The following is a 21,781-nucleotide window of genomic DNA, read 5'->3' on the forward strand; positions in this document are numbered from 1 at the left end:
AGGGAACTCACTCACATAAGTCCCTGCCCCATTTGGAGCTTACAGTCTAAATTATGTAACATACACATACATAACAAGAGAGACTAAGTTCAATTTAATAGCATCCAATTAACCTACTATTATGTTTTTGGAGTGTGGGAGGAAACCCAAGAAAACAATAGGAGATCATACAAACTCCACACAGATGAGGCCATGGTCAGGAATCCAAACTATGAAAACGAGGGTGAATTATATATACAAAAGATGGCAATCTAAAACTCACTAGAGCTTTATAAAACATTCCCAGAAATGACGTTCTGCCTCAGTTTAAGTTATGGGTTTTGGTAGGAGAAACCGAGTTACAATGTTTATTTGGGAGATTTTTTTAAATCTCCTCCTAATGCAGTTAAAGATAATTAAATGTAGATTGCGAAAGATATTTAATGTATCCCAGCTTTATTGGCAAGCAGTTCTTTAATAGAAATGTGAGCAGACATATATTCTTGTTTAGAGAATATCAATGAAAATTATTGCAAGGAAATTATTTACTGAGTAGTGAAAATCATATACGGTATTAAGACTAAACACAGCATGAAGGTGGAGGGGGCTGTTTCGGAATTTCTGTTTAATGAATTCCATTCTCTCTTTAGCTCTGTATACTCGTATGTATCAATGATTTCAACTCAATGGCATAAAACCTACTAGCTCAGAGTTTTCCAAATCCAGTCCTCAAGGAGCCCTAACAGGGCATGTCTCCTTGCTAAAGCACAGGTTTATTCATAACTTACTGACACATTTCTTAGGATACACAGATAGTATTCATTTTTTCACTGGTGAAGAAATGTAAAAAAAATGTAATTGATTTAATTTATATTATTATCGGATTATTGGAAGAGAAAAGCATCAGGTTGATAGAATTTCTGCACACACTCTTTACTTTTATAGATTGCATATTCCAGTTTCCCTTATTTATTTTTTTTTTTAATTTTCACAATTTTTATTTTCCTCCCTAGGCTTGAGGAAGTTTTATTTGTTACTTTTTCTTTACTGTTTCTCTCCAATCCTCAGCCCATTGTTTTCCCCTGAATATTATGAACCTAATGAAATTGTTATTTTACTGTATATCTCATTCTATGTTCTAATTAAACATTCATAATAGCAGCAAATATGAGTGTCATCATTTGGTTTGGTAAATATGTAGGAGTAAAATAATACAAAAATGCATAAAAAATTCATTTAATCAAAATGTAATTCTGAAAAGATGACTTTAAAATGTATATTTTAAAAACACAGTTGCTTCCCTAGTTTCCAGGCTTTGAAGAGACATTTGCCCCTGCTGATCTCCCCAATTTCCAACATTGGCCATTTATATGGTATGGTTAAATTCTAAGCATAGCAGTAAAAAAAAAAGCAAAAACACAACATTTGGCTACCTTACGGCCACACCCCTTTTTACCCATAGGCGGAGCTTACCTGGAGGCCCATTGTCCAGGCGACGGTCCTCTCCGGCGTCCCCGCTGCTCAATTGCGATCGCAGCTGCGATCATGTGACCCGCCCCTCCCCCTGTCAGCTGATGTTCCTGCGCCGCTGAAGAAGGGAGAAGGAGCAGAGAGCCTGCCCTGCAGCAATCAACATATCGGTAAGTATATTCTTTAACCATTTGTTTATACTATATATATACATATATATATATATATATATATATATATATATATATATATATACATATATATATATATAGTTAGTGTGTGTGTGTGTATGTGAATTGGGGACACTTGTGTGCAAGGCCGGATTAACCCGAGGTCTAACTGGGCTACAGCCCAGGGGCCTCGGGCATCCGTGGGGCCCTTTCTTGAAAGTATTTTTTTTTTTAAATGTACAGCTGTAGCGAGCCGCCGGCCGCGCAACAGCCTGTACCGCGGTCAGCGACTCCTACTTAATGAAGCAGGTGATGTCACTCACCTGAAATGACAGGTTGCAGCCAGGCAATGGTCCGTCCGCGGTGCTCATTAATCTCCTAATCTCATGAGATCTCCTTACTAAGGAGATTAATGAGCACCGCGAAACAGACACTACAGGCAGGCAGCAGGGAGTGAGCTGGGGAGAACAGCATTGAAGACCGAGGTAAGCGCTCGGTCCTGGGTGCTGGCTGTCTGTACATTTTGTTTTGGGGGAGAGAATTACAAGGGGGGGGCTGGCTGGCAAGCATTGTGGGGGAGATAATTACAGGTGGGGTTGGGGGCTGGCACGCATTGTGGGGGACATAATTACAGGGGGGGTTGGGGGCTGGCTGGCACGCATTGTGGGAGAGATAATTACAGGGGGGGGGTTGGGGGCTGGCTGGCACGCATAGTGTGCATTGTGGGGGAGATAATTACAGAGGGGGTGCTTGGGGGCTGACTGGGATGCAGTGTGGGGAAGAAAATTACAGGGGGGGGTTGGAGGCTGGCTGGCACATATAGTGTGCATTGTGGGGGAGAAAATTAGAGAGAGGGGGGTTGGGGGCTGTCTGGCACGCATTGTGTGGGAGATAATTACAGGGGGAGAGGGGTTGGGGGCTGGCTGGCATGCATTGTGGGGGAGATAATTACATGGGGGGTTGGGGTCTGGAACGCATTGTGGGGGAGATAATTACAGGGGGGGTTGTGGGCTGGCTGGCAAGCATAGTGTGCATTGTGGTGGAGATAATTACAGAGGGGGTGGTTGGGGGCTGGCTGGCACGCATTGTGGGGGAGATAATTACAGGGGGGGGTTGGGGGCTGGCTGGCATGCATGGTGTGCATTGTGGGGGAGATAATTGCAGAGGGGGGGTTGGGGGCTGGCTGGTATGCATTGTGGGGGAGATAATTACGGGGGGGGGGTTGGGGGCTGGCTGGCACGCATTGTGGGGGAGATAATTACAGGGGGGGCTGGGGGCTGGCACGCATTGTGGGGGAGATAATTACAGGGGGGGCTGTTGGGGGCTGGCTGTCACGCATAGTGTGCATTGTGGGGGAGATGATTACAGAAAGGGTGGTTGGGGGCTGGCTGGCACGCGTAGTGTGCATTGTGGGGGAGATAATTACAGGGGGGATTGGGGGCTGACTGGCACAGTGTGCATTGTTGGGGGAGATAATTGCAAGGGGGGGTTGGGGGCTGGCTGGCACAGTGCGCACTGTTGGGGAGATAATTGCAGGAGGGCTGGGCTGGCACAGTGGCACTGGGGGAGATCATTGTAGGCGTGGCTGGAATTGTTGGGAGCTTATCATGACTGGGGGGAGGGTTGGGAGTGCATTGCAGCAGGATGGCTGGCACTGTTGGGAGCTTATTATGACTGGGATGGGGTAGATCATGAATAACAAAAAGGCTAAAAAATAAGAGAAAAAATATATAGTTTAATATGTGTAAATGGATTATGAAATCACCTTGTATATAGTGATTCCCTTGCATTCACACGCAATAGTCCTAAAATAATAACATTTTGTATTTAACTTCTTTTTGGCATTTTGAAAATACTGATTTGGTATATTAAAAGAAACACAGCTCAAACTACTTATGCCCAATCCGATATTACTGGGGAGACCCCAATAATATCGGATTAGGCATAAATCGCTTGACAAATGGGGGCCTCACAGTACCCCTAGCCCAGGGTCCTACAGTGCCTTAATCCGGCCCTGCTTGTGTGGCATAACATTTGGGGCACTACTGGGTGGCATAACATTGCTGTCACTACTGTGTGGCATAACACTGGGGCACTACTGTGTGGTATAACATTGGGGGCACTATGTGGCATAACATTTGGGGCACTACTGGGTGGCATAACATTGGGGGCACTATGTGGCATAACATTGGGGGCATTACTGTGTGGCATAACATTGGGGGCACTATGTGGCATAACATTGGGGCACTACTGTGTGGCATAACATTGGGAGCACTATGTGGCATAACATTGGGGGCACTACTGTGTGGCAATACTGTGTGTCATAACATTGTTTTGGGGGCACAAATATGTGGCATAGGGGGGCTGCCTATCTATACTAAACTATAGGGGGGCTGACAATACTAAACTATAGTGAGGGGGGCTGCCTATGCTAAACTATACTGAGGGGGGCTGCACAGAGAACACTATAGGGAGGAGGTGATGGGACCTTTAATGCTGAGGTAGTTTGGGTCTATAATTGAATGTGGGGCTAAGTGTGGGAAGGAGGGCTATCTATTAAATGTGAATATTAATTATTTAATTCTAGGAATGGTCGTGGGAAATGGATATATTAAACGTAAAGGCTATTCATTTATTGCTGGGGCTGTTTGGAGGGAGGGTAATAGGTTTATTTATTAAATGGGAATGCTATTAATTTAATGTTGGGGTTGGTTGGAGGAAAATAGATGTATTTATCAAATGTGAGCCCTATTACTTTATTGTTGAGGCTGGAGAGAGGCCTAATTATTAAATGTGGGTGCTGTTGATTTAATGTCAGGGATGGTTGGCATTTCTAAATGTACCCATTATTTTTTCCATATAGGGTCCTCAACATTCCAGGATCCAGACAAGCCGCAACTAAAGGAACCAGCAACCACAGGTGGTAAAAGTGACAACAACAGATAGGACAGTCTGTCAAATGTTCTGAGTCTAGTGCAGGCTTGGCTAACCTGTGGTACTCCAGGTGTTGTGAAACTACATGTCTCAGCATACCCTTACAGCAATAAGCTGCTATATATTGGTAAAGCATGCTTGGGCTTATAGTTTCACAACACCTGGAGTACCACAGGTTAGCCAAGCCTGGTCTAGTGGGACAATCCTGATTTTTGGTGACTGTTCTGCCCAATCTAAGGGGCAGGTCAAGACTTTTATTTTGGTTTACAAAATAAGGGAACTGGGTCTAGGAATCAACATTTGTACTTGGATCGAAAACTGGTTAGAGAATAGGGAACAGAGAGTTGTGATAAATGGAACATTTTCTAATTGGTCAAAAGTCTTAAGTGGAGTACCTCAAGGTTCAGTGCTGGGACCACTCCTTTTTAATATATTTATTAATGACCTTGGTGATGGTTTAGAGAGTAAAGTTTCTATTTTTGCAGATGACACTAAACTCTGTAAGGTAATAAAATCAGAGCAAGATGTAGCTTCTCTACAGAGGGACTTAAATAAACTGGAGGATTGGGCGGCCAAATAGAATATGAGGTTTAACACAGATAAATGTTATGCATTCAGGGATCAAAAACAAGAATGCAATCTGTAAATTAAATGGAATTAATTTAGGAGAATCTATAATGAAAAAGGATTTGGGAGTGCTTGTAGACAGTAGACTTAGCAATAGTGCTCAATGTCAAGCAGCAGCTGCAAGGGCAAACAAAGTATTGGCATGCATAAAAAGGGGCATAGATGCAAGGGAAGACAGTGTAATTTAGCCACTGTATAAATCGTTGGTAAGACCTCATCTTGAATATGCAGTACAGTTCAGGGCACCACTCTATAAAAAAGATAATTTGGAACTAGAAAGGGTTCAGAGAAGGGCGACAAAATTGATAAAGGGTATGGAGTCATTAAGTTATGAGGAAAGGTTAGCCAGTTTAGGCATGTTTACTTTAGAAAAGAGGCGTCTAAGGGGAGATATGATTACTATGTACAAATACATTAGGGGTCAATACAGAGAGCATTCATGGGAACTTTTTACCCCAAGAACCATACACAGGACACGTGGTCATCCCCTAAGGTTAGAGGAGAGGAAATTTCACAACCAGTAAAGGAAGGGGTTCTTTACAGTAAGGGCAGTCATGGAATTCATTGTCAGGGAAGGTTGTGATGGCAGATTCAATAGATATGTTTAAGAAAGGGTTAAACAAATTTTTAGCGGAAAGTTGTATCCAGGGATACGACCGTTAATTTAAAATGAAGGATAGTAGTGGATATAGTGGTACAAATAGGACTGCAATATTGAGTCTGGGGGGATTTTCACAATTGAAACAGATTGGCGGTTGCTTACTCTGGATTAATTTAAAATATAAGTGCAGGATCGCAGGAGATCCAAAATAGGTTGAACTTGATGGACTGGTGTCATTTTTCAACCTCATCAACTATGTTACTATGTTACTGCGTATTCTTTATACACACACTGTATGCTTTATATACTACACTATGGTGCTAGCTGTCCTTTGTGGACTGACCACTCCCCCTCTAGTGTCAGGTCCCGCCTCTATGATGGCTGACCACACCCCCTCTGGTGGGCCCCTAGTGTTGCAGTCCCCCGGTGGGCCCTTTATGCCCCAGTCCGACACTGGCTTAAAGTATCCTTCACTCTTCCATTGCACTGCACCTTTTGGATTAATTGTTCTTTTCTACTCTCTCATTACTTACCACAGCTGATACATATTCATTCACATTTCCCCACATCTCTTCATCACACCTACTCAATTTACAATCTACCTATTCACTGTCACCACTGTTCACTACTTCCCACCTCACTATACTGCACACATGAACTGTTTTGTCTCCTGCACCCACCACACTCACCATCCTACATACATAGAAATAAACCTTTTTCAAGGCTGCTGGTGACATCTCACCTAACCCTGGATCCCGTTCAGTGCCCACTCTCTGCTCACACTCCTTGTTCCATCCCAAACTTTTCCATTCACCCTATGCTTGCAATCCCACGAACCTTTTTGGAAATTTTTGGATATGGAAATGACTTCCTGTATAATAATATTAATAATATTTTGACTTAAAATTGATTGTTATTTTGTTTTTTCCACTTAGGTTTCTTTTGCTTCAGATGCCTTGACTGGTCTGGTAAGGTCAGGTCTTGAACTTATGAACCCACTGCTGAAAAGTGGATTGTCTAATCATTAACCCAACGTGCATTTTCTTTTTCCTGTCCAAACCAGCAACTGGTACAACATCGCTGTCCTAGGGAGCTTGTCTTCAGGCCACGATGTCAGATGCTGAGGTTGTCCATCGCTAACGGCTTACTTTTTATGTCATCTTGTACACCCTGCGCATTGTGCAGAGTGACCTTGAGCCAATGCGCCACATCCCAACAGCAGTACCGCCTTTGACCAAACTGTTGGCAGTACTGCACTTCTGTGCGACTGGTTCCTTCTAGACCACAGTGGGGGTCGTGGCAGGTATGTCCCAGGCCACCCTCAATTTTGTGCTGAAGGTCGTGCGCAAGGCATTCCTGTCGTGGCTCTCTCAGTTTATCCATCTGCCACTCGATTAGGAGTACCTTGTGCAGATTAACCGACAGTTTGCCACCATAGCCGGCTTCCCACACGTCATAGGGGTAGTAGATGGGACACATGTGGCCTTGATCCTGTTGAATGGGGGGCTTCTCTGTATTTGAACAGGAAGCATTTCCACTTGATTATTGTCCAGGCTATATGTGACACGTCTATCCAGATTCGAGACCTGGTTGCCAAATGTGGGTGTACCCATGACTCCTTTGCCTTTATTCAATCAGGGACGTGGCAAGAGAGGCAAGGGGGTGCAAGGCCACATGGAGACTCATGGCTTCTTGGTAATTGTAATAATGTTGTTTATGTTATTAATTATTTAATTCTAAACAAGCCTTAAGTTGAAAGTGATATTTGTCCTTGGCTGTTAGGTTTCCACATTGTGTCAAATAGTACATCTGCCAATTCTTGGTATAGTTTTTTTTTGTGGACGATTCAAAATGCTCATGTTAATGTATCCACATGAACTAATCTGAAAAATAACATCTCGGGTGAAATGTTATTTTGAATTTGCCAAATTGGCTACACAATATAAAGTAACAAAAATCAAAGGACATATGTCGAAGTTAAATTGGTTTTAAAAATGTGTATTTTGTACATGTTCTCCAACTTTTTAGGTCCTTTAATTTTTCAAGAAGTGGTTAGTTTTAAAGTATTAACTACATGTGAGATAGATATTGGCCATGCAATCCGTTTATAAAATAATTGAAAACACATTTTAAACAGCCTTCAGCCACATATGTTTTGTGGTTTTGCCAATGTGTTTAGTTTCCTTTTTTTTTTTTTCAAGTTCAAAAACCACAGTTAACTTGCATTTTTCCTTTGCCAGAATGTAATTATAAACATTTTAGAATGTTTGCATTTTGAGGGTGGTCATTTCTTTGGCTACGAGTGAATAAATGTGTGATTCTTCTGTCTTTCTCTTTCACCTTACCTAGGAGACAATGGTTATCCATTACGCCCTTGGCTCCTCACTCTGATGTTGAATCCACACACAGAGCAAAAGGTTGGATATAACTCGGCTCATAAAGCCACCAGATCGGTCATTGAGCGGGCATATGTCCTTTGAAAGGCCCGATTCAGATGCCTTGACCGGTCTGGTAGTGCACCGATGTATGGGCCAAGTAAAGTATGTGATATCATAGCTCTGTGAGTGGTATTTCACAATATTGTCATTCGGAGTGGGACTCCTGGGGTGGAGGACGAGGTTGCTGGGATGGATGAGGTGGGGGAGCCTGCAGCCAGATGGACAGAATCTCAGGAGTGTGTGATTTTCAGACAGTATGTCATTGATAACTACTTTTAAGGTAAATCTAAGTTATCATTACTTTGTCCTGCCAAGCTCAAATGTCAAATACAACAATGCTACCTTGTGTTTAAAAGTTGAAGCAGAAATGATATGTGAATCTACATTGGCCACGAAGAAATGGTTTGCAAAACAATTATGTGTAATTGTTTTTAACAAAAACACATCCATTAGAAATGCTTGCCAACTGTAAAGCAACCTGTAGCATACTTTGAAATGCGTTTGCATCTCTCCTGACCTTAGGGTTATTATATATGTTAAGCATTTGGTTTGAAACAAATTGTTTCAATAATGTTTGAAAAAACTGAGAGCAACTCAGTAATGTCTAATGTCCAAACATCAACGTCCAAGCTTGGAAACTCATACTTGGCTTTCACATCTTCTAACATGATCCATATGCTGTTTTAAGATGAACATTGATTAAATGGCACAATAGTTTTGGCAGGAAATGGCAAGGATCTTTCAATTATTAGTCCCTAACATTGATCGAAAGACAGTGGGATTAGAGTGTTTACCAAGGTTTAAAAAACAATCTTACAACTCTTTTGTTATTACCCAAAAACATTCAACATTGTTAAATGAAGTAATGTGTGACGTTTCAAACCACAGTTTGTTTGTGACACATGCGCCACAATGTAGGTGCTGCCATAGTGAAGGGGCCACAGCACTGTCATTTGGTGTCGCAGAAGGTGGCCATGCAGTGGCACCCAGGTAAAGATTGTAAGTATCTATATTGTTTATAAAAATTACAGGTCCTTGTTTTTTAAAGTGTGGGCATAGAATTTGTGTGTATTCAAGCTTATGCAGTCACAAGGTGATTTGTGTGTGTGGCTCGACCACATAATAAAATCCCCAGGTGTAAGACATGATGTGTTTGTAATGTTAAGATCTCCCAATCCTCCACAAACCAGACTCCAAAACCAATATATAGCAGGAAGACACAATGCTCTATTCCGTACTGATCTTTGTTAAAGCTAGCAAGATCCCTTGCATGTTATGTTACAGTGGCTACCTTCATCTGCCGAAAGGCATAAAGAAAGTGCACGCATTAAAGTAATTTCTGTGTTCTGTGTTCATTTTTTTGGTATTAATTTATTCAACTTTTTATCATTTCCACAGGAAAATATGTGATGCACTTTTGGAACCTGCATTTCCTGTCTAATGACACGTTAAAGTTTGTTAAAATGTCAACAACCCTGCCTATGTGATTTGGCCTGATTGTTTGGTCATAACCCAAGGAGCTTTATTTCAAATGCCAGTGTCTTTTAGTGTGTATGTATTGTGGTGGAATTATGTATTAATGTCTCATAATAATAAATAGTACCCTGCAATAGTGTCAGCAATCACTACCAATAAAGTGTCTTCTGATTACTACACTGCTGTTCAACCTCTTTTCATACACACCATTGGTCTCATTTTCATTTGGGGCCCATTTAGATCCAGTAATACTTTAAATATATATCATTTCCATCCTTGATTATTTTATAATCTGCCACATACAGTCCTTCCCTTAACTGACAATATATTTTCTCTGTTTAAACTAGGGATGTGCACCGGCGACTATTGGTGTCTCGTGTTTTGTGTTTTGGATTCGGATTTTCGTGATGTTTTGGGTTCGGATTTGTTTTGCAAAACACCTGCCGAAAGGTTTTGGTTCGGATTTAAGGTTTTGGATTCGGATTTTTTTTGAAAAAAGCATAAAAACTTCAAAAATCAAGTTTTTGGGCTTATTTTCACTCCTACGCTATTATTAACCTCAATAACATTTAATAACAAGCATTTCCACTAATTTACAGTGTATTCTGAACACCTCACAATATAGTTATTAGTCCAAAACATTGCAACGAGGTATCTTTCTGGACTGCGTAGAGGAGTGGTCCCCACAATATAATAAGAAAACCATCAACTGGTCTTAATCGCACCAAAAAATGTACCTGGACTGTGTAGAGGAGTGGTCACCACAATATAATTTAAAAACCCTGAACTTGTATGATTCGCACCAATAAATGTATCTGGACTGCGGAGAGGAGTGGTCACTCACCGCAATATAAATTAAAAACCCTGAACTTGTATGAATCGCACCAATAAAGGTATCTGGACTGCGTAGAGGAGTGGTCACCACAATATAATAAGAAAACCATCAACTGGTATGAATCGCACCAAAAAATGTACCTGGACTGCGTAGAGGAGTGGTCACCACAATATAAATTAAAAACCCTGAACTTGTATGAATCGCACCAATAAATGTATCTGGACGGCGTAGAGGAGTGGTCACCACAACATAATAAGAAAACCATCAACTGGTCTGAATCGCACCGAATAATGTGCCTGGACTGCGTAGAGGAGTGGGTCACCACAATATAAATTAAAAACCCTGAACTTGTATGAATCGCACCAATAAATATATCTGGACTGCGTAGAGGAGTGGTCACCACAATATAAATTAAAAACACTGAACTTATATGAATCGCACCAATTAATGTATCTGGACTGCAGAGAGGAGTGGTCACTCACCACAATATAAATTAAAAACCCTGAACTTGTATGAATCGCACCAATAAATGTATCTGGACTGCGTAGAGGAGTGGTCACCACAATATAATAAGAAAACCATCAACTGGTATGAATCGCACCAAAAAATGTACCTGGACTGCGTAGAGGAGTGGGTCACCACAATATAAATTAAAAACCCTGAACTTGTATGATTCGCACCAATGAATGTATCTGGACTGCGTAGAGGAGTGGTCACCACAATATAATAAGAAAACCATCAACTGGTATGAATCGCACCAAAAAATGTACCTGGACTGCGTAGAGGAGTGGGTCACCACAATATAAATTAAAAACCCTGAACTTGTATGATTCGCACCAATGAATGTATCTGGACTGCGTAGAGGAGTGGTCACCACAATATATATAATAAGAAAACCATCAACTGGTATGAATCACACCAAAAAATGTACCTGGACTGCGTAGAGGAGTGGTCACTCACCACAATATAAATTAAAAACCCTGAACTTGTATGAATCGCACCAATAAATGTATCTGGACGGCGTAGAGGAGTGGTCACCACAACATAATAAGAAAACCATCAACTGGTCTGAATCGCACTGAATAATGTGCCTGGACTGCGTAGAGGAGTGGGTCACCACAATATAAATTAAAAACCCTGAACTTGTATGAATCGCACCAATAAATATATCTGGACTGCGTAGAGGAGTGGTCACCACAATATAAATTAAAAACACTGAACTTATATGAATCGCACCAATTAATGTATCTGGACTGCAGAGAGGAGTGGTCACTCACCACAATATAAATTAAAAACCCTGAACTTGTATGAATCGCACCAATAAATGTATCTGGACTGCGTAGAGGAGTGGTCACCACAATATAATAAGAAAACCATCAACTGGTATGAATCGCACCAAAAAATGTACCTGGACTGCGTAGAGGAGTGGTCACCACAATATAATTTAAAAACCCTGAACTTGTATGATTCGCACCAATAAATGTATCTGGACTGCGGAGAGGAGTGGTCACTCACCGCAATATAAATTAAAAACCCTGAACTTATATGAATCGCACCAATTAATGTATCTGGACTGCAGAGAGGAGTGGTCACTCACCACAATATAAATTAAAAACCCTGAACTTGTATGAATCGCACCAATAAATGTATCTGGACAGCGTAGAGGAGTGGTCACCACAATATAATAAGAAAACCATCAACTGGTATGAATCGCACCAAAAAATGTATCTGGACTGCGTAGAGGAGTGGTCACCACAATATAAATTAAAAACACTGAACTTATATGAATCGCACCAATTAATGTATCTGGACTGCAGAGAGGAGTGGTCACTCACCACAATATAAATTAAAAACCCTGAACTTGTATGAATCGCACCAATAAATGTATCTGGACTGCGTAGAGGAGTGGTCACCACAATATAATAAGAAAACCATCAACTGGTATGAATCGCACCAAAAAATGTACCTGGACTGCGTAGAGGAGTGGTCACCACAATATAAATTAAAAACCCTGAACTTGTATGAATCGCACCAATAAATGTATCTGGACGGCGTAGAGGAGTGGTCACCACAACATAATAAGAAAACCATCAACTGGTCTGAATCGCACCGAATAATGTGCCTGGACTGCGTAGAGGAGTGGGTCACCACAATATAAATTAAAAACCCTGAACTTGTATGAATCGCACCAATAAATATATCTGGACTGCGTAGAGGAGTGGTCACCACAATATAAATTAAAAACACTGAACTTATATGAATCGCACCAATTAATGTATCTGGACTGCAGAGAGGAGTGGTCACTCACCACAATATAAATTAAAAACCCTGAACTTGTATGAATCGCACCAATAAATGTATCTGGACTGCGTAGAGGAGTGGTCACCACAATATAATAAGAAAACCATCAACTGGTATGAATCGCACCAAAAAATGTACCTGGACTGCGTAGAGGAGTGGGTCACCACAATATAAATTAAAAACCCTGAACTTGTATGATTCGCACCAATGAATGTATCTGGACTGCGTAGAGGAGTGGTCACCACAATATAATAAGAAAACCATCAACTGGTATGAATCGCACCAAAAAATGTACCTGGACTACGTAGAGGAGTGGGTCACCACAATATAAATTAAAAACCCTGAACTTGTATGATTCGCACCAATGAATGTATCTGGACTGCGTAGAGGAGTGGTCACCACAATATATATAATAAGAAAACCATCAACTGGTATGAATCACACCAAAAAATGTACCTGGACTGCGTAGAGGAGTGGTCACTCACCACAATATAAATTAAAAACCCTGAACTTGTATGAATCGCACCAATAAATGTATCTGGACTGCGTAGAGGAGTGGTCACCACAATATGATAAGAAAACCATCAACTGGTATGAATTGCACCAAAAAATGTACCTGGACTGCGTAGAGGAGTGGTCACCACAATATATATAATAAGAAAACCATCAACTGGTATGAATCACACCAAAAAATGTACCTGGACTGCGTAGAGGAGTGGTCACTCACCACAATATAAATTAAAAACCCTGAGCTTGTATGAATCGCACCAATAAATGTATCTGGACTGCGTAGAGGAGTGGTCACCACAATATAAATTAAAAACCCTGAACTTATATGAATCGCACCAATAAATGTATCTGGACTGCAGAGAGGAGTGGTCACTCACCACAATTTAAATTAAAAACCCTGAACTTGTATGAATCGCACCAATAAATGTATCTGGACTGCGTAGAGGAGTGGTCACCACAATATAATAAGAAAACCATCAACTGGTCTGAATCGCACCAAAAAATGTACCTGGACTGCGTAGAGGAGTGGTCACCACAATATAAATTAAAAACCCTGAACTTATATGAATCGCACCAATAAATGTATCTGGACTGCTTAGAGGAGTGGTCACCACAATATAATAAGAAAACCATCAACTGGTCTGAATCGCACCGAATAATGTACCTGGACTGCGTAGAGGAGTGGTCACCACAATATAAATTAAAAACCCTGAACTTGTATGAATCGCACCAATAAATGTATCTGGACTGCGTAGAGGAGTGGTCACCACAATATAATAAGAAAACCATCAACTGGTCTGAATCGCACCGAATAATGTACCTGGACTGCGTAGAGGAGTGGGTCACCACAATATAAATTAAAAACCCTGAACTTGTATGATTCGCACCAATAAATGTATCTGGACTGCGTAGAGGAGTGGTCACCACAATATATATAATAAGAAAACCATCAACTGGTATGAATCGCAACAAAAAATGTACTTGGACTGTGTAGAGGAGTGGTCACTCACCACAATATAAATTAAAAACCCTGAACTTGTATGAATCGCACCAATAAATGTATCTGGACTGCGTAGAGGAGTTGTCACCACAATATAATAAGAAAACCATCAACTGGTATGAATCGCACCAAAAAATGTACCTGGACTGCGTAGAGGAGTGGTCACCACAATATATATTAAAAACCCTGAACTTGTATGAATCGCACCAATAAATGTATCTGGACTGCGTAGAGGAGTGGTCACCACAATATAATAAGAAAACCATCAACTGGTCTGAATCGCACCGAATAATGTACCTGGACTGCGTAGAGGAGTGGTCACCAGAATATAAATTAAAAACCCTGAACTTGTATGATTCGCACCAATAAATATATCTGGACTGCGTAGAGGAGTGGGTCACCACAATATAATTAATAAAAAAAACCTCCACGGGTCTAAATTCCCCCCAAAAAAATTCTGGACTGCGTAGTGGGATGGCCCCGGTAGCCAATTTGATACCGGGGGCCACAATATAATTAATACACCCTCAACTGGTCAGAATTCCAGGGAACAGATGGCGGACACCGGATGGACGTCTAATACCAACATAGCAGTTAAGGGCGCAGTTCCTCTTTTTTGTGACTGCACAAACAATTAACATAGTAGCAGAAATGACAGTTTTTGTTTTTGTTTTAAATAGAGAAAGAAAGAAGGTAGTACTAGAAATGGCAGTTCTTTAGTTTCTTTTAAATAGAGAAAGAAAGAAGGTAGTACTAGAAATGGCAGTTCTTTAGTTTCTTTTAAATAGAGAAAGAAAGAAGGTAGTACTAGAAATGGCAGTTTTGTTTTTGTTTTAAATATAGAAAGAAAGAAGGTAGTACTAGAAATGGCAGTTCTTTAGTTTCTTTTAAATAGAGAAAGAAAGAAGGTAGTACTAGAAATGGCAGTTCTTTAGTTTCTTTTAAATAGAGAAAGAAGGAAGGTAGTACTAGAAATGGCAGTTTTGTTTTTGTTTTAAATATAGAAAGAAAGAAGGTAGTACTAGAAATGGCAGTTATTTAATTTCTTTTAAATAGAGAAAGAAAGAAGGTAGTACTAGAAATGGCAGTTCTTTAGTTTCTTTTAAATAGAGAAAGAAAGAAGGTAGTACTAGAAATGGCAGTTTTGTTTTTGTTTTAAATATAGAAAAAAAGAAGGTAGTACTAGAAATGGCAGTTCTTTAGTTTCTTTTAAATAGAGAAAGAAAGAAGGTAGTACTAGAAATGGCAGGTTTTTTTTAAAAAAAAATATAGAAAGAAAGAAGGTAGCAATAGAAATGGCAGTTCCTCTTTTTTGGAACTGCACTAACAGTGATGAAAATGAAAGTGGAGCTGGTGGCATGTCACGGTCCTCATCAGAGGACAATCTCCTGACCAGCAGGTCTTTGCAACGCTGTAGACTTGTGTCCGCCGGAAACAGAGACACAACATACGCTTTAAACCGAGGATCGAGAACGGTGGGCAGAATGTATTCCTCTGACTTTAAAAGACTGACCACCCTCGGATCCTGGCAAAACGTACGAAGGGCTTCATCCACAAGAGCTACATGCTTGGTGGAATCGCAATGGTTTACCAGCTCCTCCCTCACTTTCTCCAGCTGCTTCTGCAAAAGCCTGATCAGGGGAATCACCTGACTCAAGCTGGCAGTGTCAGAACTGACTTCTCGTGTGGCAAGTTCAAATGGCTGCAGAACCTTGCACAACACAGAAATCATTCTCCAGTGCGCTTGACTCAGGCGCATCCCCACTCCTTTTCCTATGTCGTAGGTGGCTGTGTAGGCTTGAATGGCCTTTTGATGCTCCTCCATCCTCTGCAGCATATAGAGGGTGGAGTTCTAGCACGTCACTACCTCTAGTTAATTTAGATTGCAAGGCTTGTGAATACTTTGAAGACAAAAAAAACAGGCTGCACAGACTGTGGAGCTAGAAAGTGAAATTAAATGGACCACGTTACTTTGGTGGCTATCTATGCCCACCCCCCCCCCTCCCTTTATATAAAAAAAGCAGCCTGCATAGACTGTAGAACTAGATATTCAAATATACAAAGAAATGGACAAAGGCTGTTTGGTATCTGTCTGCATCAGATCCCCTCTCCACTAGGAGTAAAATAGAAAACTATTCAGCCATTATATAATCTAGAATATAAATAGAAATTGAGAAAGGCAATTTGGTATCTGTCTGCATCATAATCATCAACTTAGCGCCAGCTACATCAATATCCTCCTCCCGGTGTACAACATTCACACCTTCATTAGCCAAATCTGTAACTTGACTGTGGGTGATCCTTCCAGCATATGCAGAGGGCATGCTGCAAATGCTGGATGGAGTCACCTCTTCCCGTACAGTGATGGGAAGGTCAGGCTTCACAACCACCAACACCCTTGGACTCGCCTTGGGGATTTGTGATGTCATCTGTTTAGAAGGCAGAGTTCTTTGCTGTTTTGTTGTTGTTGCTGACAGCATAACGCTCTTAAATTTTTTGTAGGGGGGGAGGAGGAGGGCTTAGATCCTTGGGTGAAGCTGGACCACTAGACATGAACACGGGCCAGGGCCTAAGCCGTTCCTTGCCACTACGTGTCGTAAATGGCATATTGCCAACTTTACGTTTCTCCTCAGATGATTTTAAGTTTCTCTTTTTGCTATTTTTTGAGAACTTGGGCTTTTTGGATTTTACATGCCCTGTACTAGGAGATTGGGCATCGGGCTTGCCAGACGACGTTGATGGCATTTAATCGTCTATGTCATGACTAGTGGCAGCAGCTTCAGCATTAGGAGGAAGTGGGTCTGGATCTTTCCCTACTTTATACTCCAAATTTTGGTTTTCCATTATATGTAGCACAAGAGAGCGTACCTCTAAGCCACACACACTCGGCAAAGCCTTTAAAAATTATATGCGGCACAGGAGAGTACCACTGGACTTATACTGCTGAATCAGTGAACTTTGTAATAGCAGTACCACTGGACTTATACTGCTGAATCAGTGAACTTTGTAATAGCAGTACCACTGGACTTATACTGCTGAATCAGTGATCTTTTTAATATATCAGTACCACTGGACTTATACTGCTGAATCTGTGAACTTTGTAATAGCAGTACCACTGGACTTATACTGCTGAATCAGTGAACTTTGTAATAGCAGTACCACTGGACTTATACTGCTGAATCAGTGAACTTGGTAATGTTGCAGTACCAATGGGCTTATACTGCAAGATTGGTTTTGCAAATTTTGTTGTAATTAAAAAATGTTTTAATTATTTTTTTGTATTTCTTTTTATAACTTTTTTTAAATTTTTTAAACACTTGGGAATATTGGGGAAATAAGAACTATGCCCTTAGAAGCACAGAGCTCAGGACACAGGACCACTGGACTGAACAGGACACAGCACAGGACCCAGCTGCACCACTGAACTCAAAATTGACTGAGCACAGCACACAGCACCACTGGACTGATACTGCAGAACACAGCACAGCACAGCACAGCACAGAACTAAACAGCACAGCACAGAACTAAACAGCACAGCACGAGATCTACCAGGACAGAGGACCACCTAACAAACCCTCCCTCTACCCTGATCAATGCCCGAGTGAAGATGGCGGCGACTAGCGGGGAATTTATAGGTTCTGAGTATAACGAGATCCGACAGCGGGATTATGACTCCGAGCCTCGGTTTCAAGTTTTCATTTGGCGCCAATACCCGAATCTGTCTCGGATCCGACTCGGATCGGCAACGTTCGGGTGGGCTCGGATTCAGGAAATCCGAGTGCGCTCATCCCTAGTTTAAACTAGCTAGTAGTAGTTATATTTGTGTGGTTATTATGTAAGCACTCTTTTATTGTGGCACCTGTTTAGTTTTATGAATTTGCTTATTTAACATGGCATTTTAACTTACTTCAATCTTGCCATTTTAGCATAACCTCGGTTAACGTGTGCAATGTCGGGTCATTAAATGTTTCATTGGTTTTCCCCGACCTTTCTAGGCCACTACATGTTCCAATCATATTGCCAGATTTTGATTCCTGTCTCAATACCAATTTTGCTGCTAATCTTGTCCACAGACAAAGGCTAACCCCAAAGTTGACACAATCAAGTCCAATGGCTGAGTCATACGTATCTTCAGCATCTGTTTAAATCCTCACTGTGGCACGAGCACTAAGCACTTGTAAGCTCCCTTCATCACTATTTAGTTCTTGGAAGCTTCGGGCAACCTCAGGGAAAAGGTGCTCGCTCGAGCCATGCAGCAGAGGTAGTCTTGAAGAGTCTTGCTTCCTAAAGGGCCTTTTGCCTCCAGAGGTGTGGGATGTAAAGGGGCTCTCCCAAGCCTCAGCAAAAGAGTTTTTGAAAATTCTTTCTCTCCTCTCTGGGGCCTTTAGGCTCCTGATGGATAGGGAGGAAACGGGGCCCTTTCCCTTTGGGCCAGGGTGCAAAGTCCCAAAGTGCAGCACAATCACAGACTGCCCTGTTTGATTTGGAGCAAACACCTTGCCCTTCAATTTTTTAGTTCCCCTCCCCCCAAAAAAACCTTAGCAACATTTCAACACTTCCAATAGAGAACAGCAGTCACACAATCACACTTTCTGCGCTTTTCCTATTAAACCTGCTTCCTAACATATTATCCATCTGCTAAACATCTCCAATGTTTTGGCCAGGTTTGTGCAATGTTCTATTGCTGCAACACATATATACACACTGCGAAGCAGACTACATTGTTGGTGGATGACACATATTGTGAACTTCCACCACTTGTACACACCACTTTTTTTTTTATTTGAAAATCGGGGGAGACAGGCGATGTTTGCCTTGTGATGTTTTTGGATATGTTGTCCTACATGAATTCCGAACAAGCCTGCACTCTATTTCTTACACTTACTAACGTAGTATTAGCTAGACTAACCCAAGTGATTCCTGGCCATTAGTGTGTGGTCTGCTTGAATAGTGTGCACCTTGTTTTTTAAATTAAAATATATAGTGGTTATGAAGGCAAAGGATCTAACCGTCCTGAATATATAGTGTGAATGTGTTTCCAGGATGACCTGACCTGTGTATTTTTAAAAGCAATATGTAAATAAACTCAATCATATTGGATATTTATGCCATAAGAAAAAATGCTTTTGCAATAACATTAGCATTGTGATTTGTCCCTGAAAGATCAAAGCATTACACTGAAGCCAGAATATTGATGGTAGTATCTGCAAGTAGCATCTGAAACTGTGTGTGTAATTAATAGTTTGGCAAACATTTTTATGAGAGAGACCATTAGCCGAAGGAGTTTACAATCATGTGTTGTGAAGCTGATAATATACTGACCACTGGGGGGTTTTAAGTCTGTGAGTGAATCAGCCAATAGGGAAGAAGTGGGAGTTGTCAGGGAAAGAATACATCAAGCAGTAGGAGAAGGAGAGAGCTTCCTGTTTCCTGGATCCGGAGAAGCTGCAGCATCAGGCGTAGTATCTGGCTCCTCTTGTTATTTGTAGCTCTGTGTTCTTGGGTTGGTTTGTTTCTTTTTTCTCTCTCTCTTCTATTCTCTGCCCCTTGTCTTCCCTCTTCTGTCCATTCTTCTCCTTCTTCTTTCCCCCCCCTTCCACTGGTCATGGCATCATCACGGCCTAGAAGGTCCCGGTCCATACCCGCCAGCTTTGCCGGGTCCCCTCCTCCCCCGTCGGCGCTTTTCCGCGCCTGTAGTTCAGTCTGTCCCTTCTGTTTCCATCCCCCTCTCTGCCCAGGGTCAGCTAGACATGCCGGGTCCTCCCGGCGGGGACATGCGCTCTAGTAGCGGTGCGGCCGCCCGCAGGCCACGTGACTTGGCCGCTGCGAGCGTTGCTCGCGGGGCGGGGCCAGGTCGGGTTAAGAGGTCCAGGGCTCCGGAGCGGGCGGCGAGGCCGCTCGTGTCCGGAGCCATTCAGCGGATCAGGCAGTCTGCCAGAGCCCAGGGCAAGGGATCTCCTTCCCCTGCTCACGGGGTGCTCTTTGGCGCCCGGGGGCCATCTTTAGTATCCCCCTCTGCTGGGGCTCCCGCCAGTTCCACCGCCGGCATCCCGGTGTGTGATGTGGGTAATGTTGTGGACAAGGTCCAACCTTCTGGTGAGCAGGCGCAGGTGTCCCCATATAGAGGTCTGGGGCCTGTCATCTTCGATCCTGCCGTTCCCCCGGGGTCACAAGGGCAGGGGGCGGTAGTTTTAGGTGCTTTGCCCTTTTCTCTTTCCGGGCAACAGGTCTCAGGGCAACAACCTCATACCCTACATAAGGGGTCCCAACTGGTCCCATCCCTCTTTCTCCCCCCTTTCCAAGGGGTATGTTTCGCGAGAAGGTTCACGGCCAGCTTTATATGCCCCTGGCTTTTAAGGATGTTGAGATCTGGTTAAGGTTTAATAGAGCCCAGGTGTGGGAGGTGAGCATGGGGTATGGTCCTCCTCAGTTAGCCAGGTTTCCGTATGGGGGGAGACGAGGTGCTCCCCAGTCTTCCAAAAACCATTGCTTTGCCTTAAACAATTCCTCATGCGGGAGGGGGGATTCGTGCCCGTATAGGCACGTCTACACCAATTGTAGAGGAAGTTTTCCCCTCAAAGAATGCCCTAGGGGCTCCGGCGGAGTCGGGAGGGGACGGGGAGGGGCGGGGGGTACTGTCTAAAGCAGACTCCCCCATTATATTCCCAATCCTCTGTAGATGGCTGGCCCTTTACCCAGATGCGGCGCGGGCCTCTTTCCTTAGGGAGAGTTTTCGCCTCGGTTTTCGTCTCCCCATAGATAGTGGGGTGGCGGGTACTGCCGCCAGAAACCTTCGCTCCGCGTATGTGCACCCTGACATCCTAGCGGAAAAAGTCGGGAAGGAGGTGGGCCTTGATCGCATGGTGGGTCCTTTTTCATCCCCTCCCATTCAAGATTTAGTCATTTCCCCGGTGGGGATAGTACCTAAAAAGACCCCAGGGAAATTTAGATTAATCCAGCATTTTTCTTACCCGGTGGGTAGGTCAGTTAATGATTCAATCGACCCAAAAATCAGTTCAGTGGTGTACCAGTCCTTTGATGATGCGTTAACCATAGTGAGAGAATTTGGCAACGGAGCGCTGATTGCTAAATTGGACATAGAATCGGCTTTCCGCCTCCTCCCGTTGCATCCTGAGTCCTTTAAATTTATGGGTTTTAGAATTCAGAACAAGTACTATGTGGATCGATGCCTGCCAATGGGTTGTTCAGTGTCGTGCGCATCTTTTGAGGCGTTTAGTTCCTTCCTCCACTGGTGTGTCGGGGCAGGGACGGGACATTGCGGCATAGCGCATTATCTGGATGATTTCCTGTTATATTTATCCGGCCGGATAAATGAGCCTTGTAGGGGCTCTTATATATCTATGGTCTTGTATCTCCTTATGTCTCTCATGGTTCTTTATCGCTTTCATCTTTTCTGTTCTCATCTATCACTTGGTGACT

Source organism: Mixophyes fleayi, chromosome 6 (assembly GCF_038048845.1).
Source record: "Mixophyes fleayi isolate aMixFle1 chromosome 6, aMixFle1.hap1, whole genome shotgun sequence".
NCBI classification, from domain to species: Eukaryota; Metazoa; Chordata; class Amphibia; order Anura; family Limnodynastidae; genus Mixophyes; species Mixophyes fleayi.